The sequence below is a fragment of the Mus pahari genome, chromosome 4, assembly GCF_900095145.1.
Source record: "Mus pahari chromosome 4, PAHARI_EIJ_v1.1, whole genome shotgun sequence".
Taxonomy (NCBI): domain Eukaryota; kingdom Metazoa; phylum Chordata; class Mammalia; order Rodentia; family Muridae; genus Mus; species Mus pahari.
In genome coordinates, this window is record NC_034593.1 from 1919312 (window position 1) to 1928831 (window position 9520).

General features: G+C 37.7%; 1 pseudogene; it reads right to left on the reverse strand.

Annotated features, from left to right (window-relative positions):
* The window catches only part of LOC110320157, a 37175-nt pseudogene that overhangs the window by 27173 nt on the left and 482 nt on the right, over positions 1–9520 (reverse strand).

The window sequence follows — 9520 nt, forward strand, 5'->3', positions numbered from 1 at the left end:
TTAGTGCATTTGTTGTTCTGATTATTATGTGTCGGGAGGAATTTCTTTTCTGGTCCAGTCTATTTAGAGTTCTGTAGGCTTCTTGTATATTCATGGGCATCTCTTTCTTTAGGTTTTGGAAGTTTACTTCTATAATTTTGTTGAAGATATTTGCTGGCACTTTAAATTGATAATCTTCATTCTCATCTACTACTATAATCCATAGGTTTGGTCTTGTCATTGTGTCCTGGATTTCATGGATGTTTTGAGTTAGGATCTTTTTGCATTTTGCATTTTCTTTGATTGTTGTGTCCATGTTTTCTATGGAATGTTCTGCACCCAAGATTCTCTCTTCCGTCTCTTGTATTCTGTTGCTGATACTTCCATCTATCATTCCTGATTTCTTTCCTAGGCTTTCTATCTCCAGAGTTGTCTCCCGCTGGGTTTTCTTTATTGTTTCTACTTCCATTTATAGATCCTGAATGGTTTTGTTCAATTCCATCTCCTTTTGGTAGTGCTTGCTAGCATTTTCCTGTAACTCTTTAAGGGATTTTTGTGGGTCTACTTTAAAGACTTCTATCTGTTTACCTGTGATTTCCAGTATTTCCTTCTTAATGTCCTCCATCATCATCATGAGAAGTTACTTCAGATCTATGTCCTGCTTTTTTTTTATTATTATTTTCTTTATTTACATTTGAAATGCTATCCCAAAATTTCCCTATACCCCCCTGCTCCCCTATCCACCCACTCCCACTACTTGGCCCTGGCCTTTCCCTGTGCTGCATCATATAATGTTTACAAGACTAAGGGGTCTCTCTTCCCAATGATGGGCGATTAGGCCATCTTCTGCTACATATGCAGCTAGAGACACAAGCTCAGGGGGTACTGGTTAGTTCATAATGTTGTTGCACCTACAGGGTTGCATTCCCCCTTCAGCTCCTTGGGTACTTTCTCTAGCTCCTCCATTGTGGGCCCTGTGTTTGGTTTGATGGTTTATCCAGGACTTGCTATGGTGGGAGAGTTTGGTTCTGATGATGCCATGTAACCTTGGTTTCTGTTGCTTCTGTTTTTATGCTTGCCTCCAGCCATCTGATTACCTCCAGTTCTTGCTGTCCTCATTATATCTGATTGGAACCTGTCCTTCCTATAATCCCAGTTGATTCAGGTCTTCTCAGAATTCAAATTTCTCTGATTCTTTGATTGTGGGCTCCTGTGAACCTAAGATTCTGGGTGTGTCTGCGTTCTTGGCAGTCAAGCTCCTCAGATACACTCAAACACTAGTGTGACCCAGCTACTTTCATCCTGGGATCTTGTTGTCCTAAGATCCTGGGCGTATTACAGTGCATGGAAGTGGTGTCTCCTTTGAAAATGGTGGAGTCCTCTGGTCTGTTTGAAACCAAGATAAACCTGAACTGATTAAAAGGAACCTGAGCCTCTGGTCAGGAAAGGGTCTGTGTCCTTGTTCCTGCTGTCACAGGCCCATCACTATTGGATTAGAGCAGCTGTTGTGTTCCACTCATCAGTGATTCTAACATCGCTTAGGCAGTCCTCTATGGACTGTTGGGGTGTCGGCTGAATCAGTGCTTTAGGTGACCTGGTGCAGGTGCAGACCAGAAGTGATTTGTGCCTCTGGTCATTCCAGTTCTCTGCTTCCCTAGTGCTGTCTCAGATCCCGTGCACTATGGGATTGGAGCAGAAGTTGTGTTCCACTCACCAGTGATCCTGAGATCGCTTGGGCAGTCTGCTAGGGACCGTGGGGGTGTCCAACGAATCTGCGCCCTATGTGACACAGTGCTTGAGCAGACTAGAAGGGATTACTTGCTTTTTCTAGGGTGTAATTTCTGTCCTTGTGTTGGTGTTTTCCCTCTATTATCCTTTGAAGGGCTGGATTGATATTGTATGAATTTGGTTTTGGAAAGATATTGTATGAATTTGGTTTTGTCATGGAATACCTTGGTTTCTCTATCTATTGTAATTGAGAGTTTTGCTGGTTATAGTAGCCTGNGCNNGCATTTGTGTTCTCTTTGGGTCTTTATAACATCTGTCCAGGATACTCTGGCTTTCATAGTGTCTGGTGTAATTCTAATGGGCCTGCCTTTATATGTTATTTGACCTTTTTCCCTTACTGCTTTTAATATTCTATCTTTATTTAATGCATTTATTGTTCTGATTATCATGTGTCAGGAGGAATTTCTTTTCTGGTCCAGTCTATTTGGAATTCTGTAGGCTTCTTTTATGTCCATGGGCATCTCTTTCTTTAGGTTAGGGAAGGTTTCTTCTAAAATTTTGCTGAAGATATTTACTGTCCCTTTAATTTGAAAATCTCCATTCTGTACTATACCTATTATCCTTAGGTTTGGTCTTCTCATTGTGTCCTGGAATTACTGGATGTTTTGAGTTAGGATCTTTTTGCATTTTGTATTTTCTTTGATTGCTGTGTCCATTCTCTATGGAATCTTATGCACCTGAGATTCTCTCTTCCATCTCTTCTATTCTGTTGCTGATGCTTCCATCTACCATTCCTGATTTCTTTCCTAGGATTTCTATCTCCAGAATTGTCTCTTTTGGGTTTCCTTTATTGTTTTTACTTTCATTTTTAGATCTTGGATGGTTTTGTTCAATTCCATCACCTGTTTGGTTGTGTTTTCCTGTAATTCTTTAAGGGATTTTTGTGTTTCTTCTTTAAGAACTTCTACTGTTTAGGAGTGTTTTCCTGTAATTCTTTTAGGGATTTTTGTGCTTTCTCTGTAAGGACTTCTACCTGTTTAGCAGTATTATCTTATATTTTTTAAGTGAATTTTTAATGTCTTTCTTAAAATCCTCTACCAGCATCGTGAGATATGATTTTAAACCCGATTCTTGCTTTCTGGGTGTCTTGGGGTATTCTGGATTTGCTGTGGTGGGAGTACTAGATTCCGATGATGCCAAGTGGTCTTGGTTTCTGTTGGTAAAATTCTTGCCTTTGCCATCTGGTAATCTCTGGTGTCAGATGTTCTAGCTGTCTCTGACTTGAGCTTGTTCCTTCTGTGAGTCTGTCAGCACTCCTGGGAGTCCAACTCTCTCCTGATTCTCAGTGGTCAGAGCACTCTCTGCTGGCAAGCTGTCCTCTGGGAGGAAAAGTGTGCAGAGGTCTGGGACTCTGCTCTGCCTCCTGCCTGTAGATGAAGACCCAAAGGGACTCTGTCCAAAAAGCTATGTTGCTTCTGCAGCCCGCGTGCTCTCCTGTGCAGACTGGTCTCTGGGGGACCTCGGATACAAGATGGCCTCAACACAACTCTTAATATTTTATTTTTATTACTAAAGAGGACTAAAACTCATGTATTAAGTTTAGAAATTGCAAATGGATAACAAGAAGAATAATTCATGGAAGAACATTCTGTGTCAGGCACTACAAAATGCTTCACAGAGAGACTTTATTCATTTCTCAAGATAGTCAGGAAAACAGGCATAATTATCTCACTTAGAAAAGGAAAAGGCATAAGACTCAAAAATAAATATATTCAGTCACACTCTGTAGGCAAAAATGAACTTTTTATTAACATGAAAACATCTTGTTTTAGTCATTAATGTGTTATAATTTTTTTTTCAAATTTTCAGAATAAATGTATATTTTTAAAACAGAAAAGTATTTCATTGACTGCATCTTTACATTGTATTAGATATAAGGGAACTGAACAAAGCTTCTAACATCAGGCAGAAAGAATATTTCTGATTTCAGTGCTGGGTGTGGGACTGAATTGATGGATTGATTTCCTTTACTTGTATTTTCATTTAGGATACAGAGAAAGCTTACAAATGATGAAACCACAATTAGCAAAGTTTCTGCCTAGATTATTACCTCCTTTATAAAGCAAACAAATAAGCACAAGTTCACATACAGGCTTCTTCTCTCAAAAGCATAGCATGCCCATCGTTCTCCTGGGGATGTACTTACTTCACTTTCTGTGCTTTCTCCTGTGTAAGGAAGCTTCAGGTAGACACATCATAACTCGCTCTTAAAAGAAAGAGAGAACAGAGACCAGAAAAGGATGCCATTTGAGCCTATCATACTCCTTTCAAAAAGGATTGGTTGCCATATGCTTGGTTGGGGCAATCTGTCCCTTGTTACCGATTTATACTGCTCTCCTTGGGACTGTGTTAGAAAAACATTATTATTATTAGCAGTCATAATACTTGGCAGCCATTCAGCACATTTCATCAAAGACTCTAAGAGCTAAGCCATCAATCAAACATGCCTTGGTGTGCTCCTGGGAGAAGGAGGTATTATTTCTGCTCAGAAAAGAGGTTAAGTGACTTGCCCAAGGCCTTGAAGCTGGTGAGATTTGGAGCTGCGAATTAAACCCTTGAGACTCGACACCCAGCATCCCACTCTCCTTCCTGGAGCACATTGCCTCTGCTTGTCTGAAAGATGTAGGGATAAATAAAGCATCTCATAGAAGAATGACCTGCTCCCCAGCATGTGTACTGATGTTCAAGCTCTTCTGGCATTAAATTGAAAAGGCACAAGTTGATTCACATAGAGCAGGAGCTGATACCTTTTAGTTTGGCACACATTTCATTCATTCCATCACCAAATATCTACCCAGGGCTATTATGTATTGGTATTACTGTATAGACCCAAGTAAATTGCAAGCAAGACAATTATGGCTCATGGGGAGTTTTCAGTCTATTAGGAAAGACAGGGAAACGACAGACTTGCATTTCTCACTAATCTCCTTAATGTGGATGACTGTGTGATGGTCGACATTTGAACTCTCAGATTTTTTCTGTTGAACCATATATCATAGATTATGATCACATGACCTTAGTGCGACAGCAGTATAAAGTCACATGAGTATATAGTATAGAAAATTAGTTTTTTTTCTTTTACTGAATTATTTTCTCACGCAATATATCCAAATTATAATTTCTAGTCCTTCCACCCCTTCCAGTTTCTCCCTACCTCCTTTCCCCTCCAGATAAACTCACCTTCTGTCTCTCATTAGAACAGAATTCCAAAAGACAACAACCAGACGTGAGAAAATAAAATATAATAAGATGAAGCAAAACAACTATTGTATCAAATTTATACATAGTAACCTAATAGGAGAAAAAGAGTACCAAGATCAGCAAAAGAATCAGAGACCTTTGTCACAGTCAGGAGTCCCATAAAAATACTAATTTATATGGAAAATATATTTTCAGAGTACCTGGTGCAGAACCATGTAGGCCCTATGCTTGCTGCTTCAGGCTCTATGAATACGTAATGTTCCTTGATTAGATGGTTCAGAGAACCTTGCTCTCCTTGTGTCTTCCATCCTCTCTGGCTCTTACAGTCTTTCTGCCCACTCATCCACAGGATTCCCTGAGGTCCTGAGGGTTTCATGTAGTCTCTCATTTAGACTTTGTCTTCATGAAATATCTGGCTGTGGGCTTCTGTATCTGTTACCATCTTCTGGAGGAAGAATTCTCTTTAATAATGACTGGATAAGGCACTGATCTATCAATATAGCAGAATACCATTAGGAATCATTTTATTGATACTTTGGTCAAACACTGAGTCTTTGAAAATCTAGTACAGTACACCTGATTCTTGGTGTACTGGCTGGTTTTGTGTGTCAACTTGACACAAGCTGGCGTTATCACAGAGAAAGGAGATTCACTTGAGGAAATGCCTCCATGAAATCCAGCTGTAAGACATTTTCTCCATTAGTAATCAAGGGTGGAAGGGCTCATTGTAGGTGATGCCATCCCTGGGCTAGTAGTCTTGGGTTCTGTAAGAAATCAACCTGAGCAAGCCAGGGGAAGCAAATAAGTAAGTAACATCCCTCCATGGCCTCTGCTTCCTGACCTAATTGATTTCCAGTTCTGACTTCCTTTAGTGATGAACAGCAACATGGAAATGTAAGCTGAATAAACCCTTTCCTCCCAAACTTGCTTCTTGTTCATGATTTTTTTGTGCAGATATAGAAACCCTGACTAAGATACTTGGTTATCCAAATGATGTCATGTATAGCTTCATTTCTGTAGACCTCAATTCCAATCAAACATTGGTTGGCTATTCCCACAGGCTCTGTGCCACCATTGACCTAGCATATTTTCAGGCAGGACAGATGATATTTCAAAAGCTGGTGTGTTGTCCACGTTTTGCTTTGGGTAGCCTGCAATGTACCTTCTCTCATCAAAGAGACTCGAATAAATGGGTAAGGGATCTATGTAATCACCAGCTTGACTGTTCCATGTTCAATGAATTGTGTGGATGTTGTCCTTTGATATGGGTCTACTGTCAGTTTTCAGAGAGAAACCATTTGTCTTAGCAACAACCTTGATTTGGGGGAAATTTTCTTGGGGCCCTCTTTACCATTAACTCAACTGAACACATGCATTTCCACTGGAAGCACTGTCTGGTGATAAGAGATAGTCCTGTTAAGAATCCTTATCCAAAATTAAGAGAAGGCCTCATTAGGATCATCTTTATAGATTCCAGGAAGTTTCCACTCTATTATGTTTACACACCCACAAAAATCCTCCCCAATTCCAGCCATTTATTCATACTCTCTTCCTCTGCCCTCTTTCTCCCATCACCTGATATTCTCTCTTCTCGCCACATCCACTCCTAATCTGCCTGATAAATCTATTCTATTTCACCCTCCCAGGGAATCCATGTGTCTCCCTATACCCCTTCTCTTTACCCGATCTCTGGGATCTACAGAATATAACTTGGTTATCATTACTTAACAACAAATATCCAGTTATAAATGAATACATGCCATATTTATCTTCCCAGTTTCAATTCCCTCATTCAGTATGCCTGAAATTTTCATAATGTTTTCAAATTTTAACAGGTGAGTAATACTCATTTAGAAAATGTACAACATTTTTCTTTATCCATTATTCTGTTGAGGGATATCTAGGTTGTTTTCAGTTTCTGGCTATTATGAATAAAGCCACTATGAATATGGTTAAGCCAACTGCCTTTGTCATAGGATGGCATGACCTTTGGGTGTATGCTGAGGAGTGGTATAGCTGGGTCTTGAGGTAGATCCATTCCTATCTTTTTGAGGAACTGCCGTATTTACTTCCATAGAGGCTGTACTACTTTGCACTCACACCAGCAAGTGAGAAGTGTTTAGCTTGCTCCACATCCTTGCCAGCATGGGCCATTTCCTGTGTTATTGTCTTAGCCATTCTGTATAAGATAGAATCTCAAAATAGTTTTAATTTGTATTTCCCTGGTGGTTATGAATGGAGAACATTTCTTTAAGTGTTTTTCAACCATTTTCATTTCCTCTATTAGGAATTCTCTATTTACATCCATACCTTAGTTTTCCAATTGTATTATTTGTTTTTTGATATCTAGTTTCTCGAGCTTTTTCTATATTTCATATTTTAGAACTCTATTGGAAGTTAACCTGGTAAAAATCTTTCTCATTGTGTAAACAACCAGTTTGTTTAATTGCCTGTGACCTTTGCCTTACAGAAGCTTTTCAGTTTCATGAGGTTCTATTTATTAATCGTTGACGTTTGTGTCTGTGCTATTGATATTCTGTTCAGAAAGTCATATCCTAGGCCAATGCATTTAAGGCTATTCCCACTTTCTCTTATTTTGGGTTCAGTGTATCTTGTTTTATGTTGAGGTCTTTGACTCACTTAAACTTAGGTTTTTATGCAGGGTGATAAATGTGTATCTATTTGCATTTTCACAGACAGACACCAGTTTGATTAGCACAGTCTCTTGAAGATTCTATTTCACAGTGTATTTCTGGCCCCTTTATCAAAAATCAAATGACTATATGTGTGCAGATTTATTTCTGATCTTCAGTTTCATTTCACTGATCAAGATATCCGTTTTTATGCCATGAGGTTGTTATTATTATAGCACTATAGTACAGACTGAAATCAAGAATTGTGAAGACTCCTAAAGTTCTTCTATTGTTCAGATTATTTTAGCTACTCTAGGTTTTGTTATTTTTCCAAAATATGAAGTTGATAATTGTCTGTAAAGAATTTGTTGAAATAGTGATAGGAATTCTATTGATTACATAGATTGTTTTTAGCAAGATACCATTTTTACATATTAATCTTAGTGATTCATGAGCATGGGAGAGCATTCCATCTGCTGATATCTTCAATTTCTTTCTTCAAAGACTTGAAGTTTTATAAAAGAAGTGTTTGAATTGCTTGGTTAGAGTTACATCAACATGTTTTATATTATTTCAGGTCATTGTGAAGGACATTGTTTCCTTGTTTATTTCCTCAGACTGTGTGTTATTTGTATGTAGGAGGGTTACTATATACTGTCTGTACTGTATCCAGCCACTTTGCTGAAAGTACTTATCAGCTGCAGAAGTTCTACAGTAGAAATTTTAGGGTCACTTATGTATACTATTAAATCAACTGCAAAAAATATTTGACATATTTCTTTTCAATCAGTATCCCCTGATCTCTTTCCATTGTCATATTTCTCTAACTAAAAGTTCAAGGACTATAATAACTAGATATAAAGAGATTAGATAACCTTGTCTTTTTCCTGAGTTTAGTGAAACTGCTTTGAGTTTCTCTCCATGTAATTTGATGTTGGCTATTAGCATGCTGTTTATGTCTTTATTATGTTTAGGCATGTCTTTATAGCTCTAATCTCTCCAGGATTTGTATTATGAAGGAGCACTGGACTTTGTCAAAGGCCTTTAGTGGATCCAATGAGATGATTCAGTGGTTTTATTTTTGCTTGTTTTATTTTCTTTATAAAGTAGACTTCAATTATTAATTTTCATATATTGAACCATCTCTGTATCTCTGGGATAAAGCATACTTGATCATGGTATATGACCATGTGTTCTTGGATTTGGCTTGCAACTATTTTATTAAGTATTTTTGCGTCAATGTTAAAAGTTAATTTGTCTGCAATTTTCTTTCTTTTTTGAATCTTTATACAGTTTAATTTCAGGATAACTGTGGCCTCATTTTTATGAGGCCACACATAAAAATGATTTGGGCAATATTTCCATTTTGAGAAATACTTTGAGAAATATTGGCATTAGCTCTTCTTTGAAAATTTGGTAGAAATTTTGTGCTAAAACCATCTGACCCTGGGTTTTTACTTTCAGAAGATTTTAATGACAAAATAAATGCAGATAAAAATTTTAAAAAATCAGAAACCATAGGGGGGGCTCCTTAACAGACAGCAAAGAAATACAGAGAATCGTAAGGACATATATTGAAAACATATACTCGACAAAATTTAAAAATCCAAAATAAATCAGTAATTTTCTTGATAGGTACTGCTTACATAGGTTCAATCAAGTTTAGATAAACAATCTAAATAGTTCTATAACCCCTAGTGAAATAGAAGCAATCATTAATATTCTGCTATCATTTCTTTTGTACCAAATTTATTCCTGTCTCAATTTCTGTTTCTTCATTTTCTTCTGAGATATCTTTTTTTTTTTTTTTTTTTTGATTCCTAGCTCAATTCGAGTAATGCTGTGGAACTATCTCTACAGTCTCATAATATTTAGACATTGCACATTACCTTCATTTAGATAACACACACACACATGCA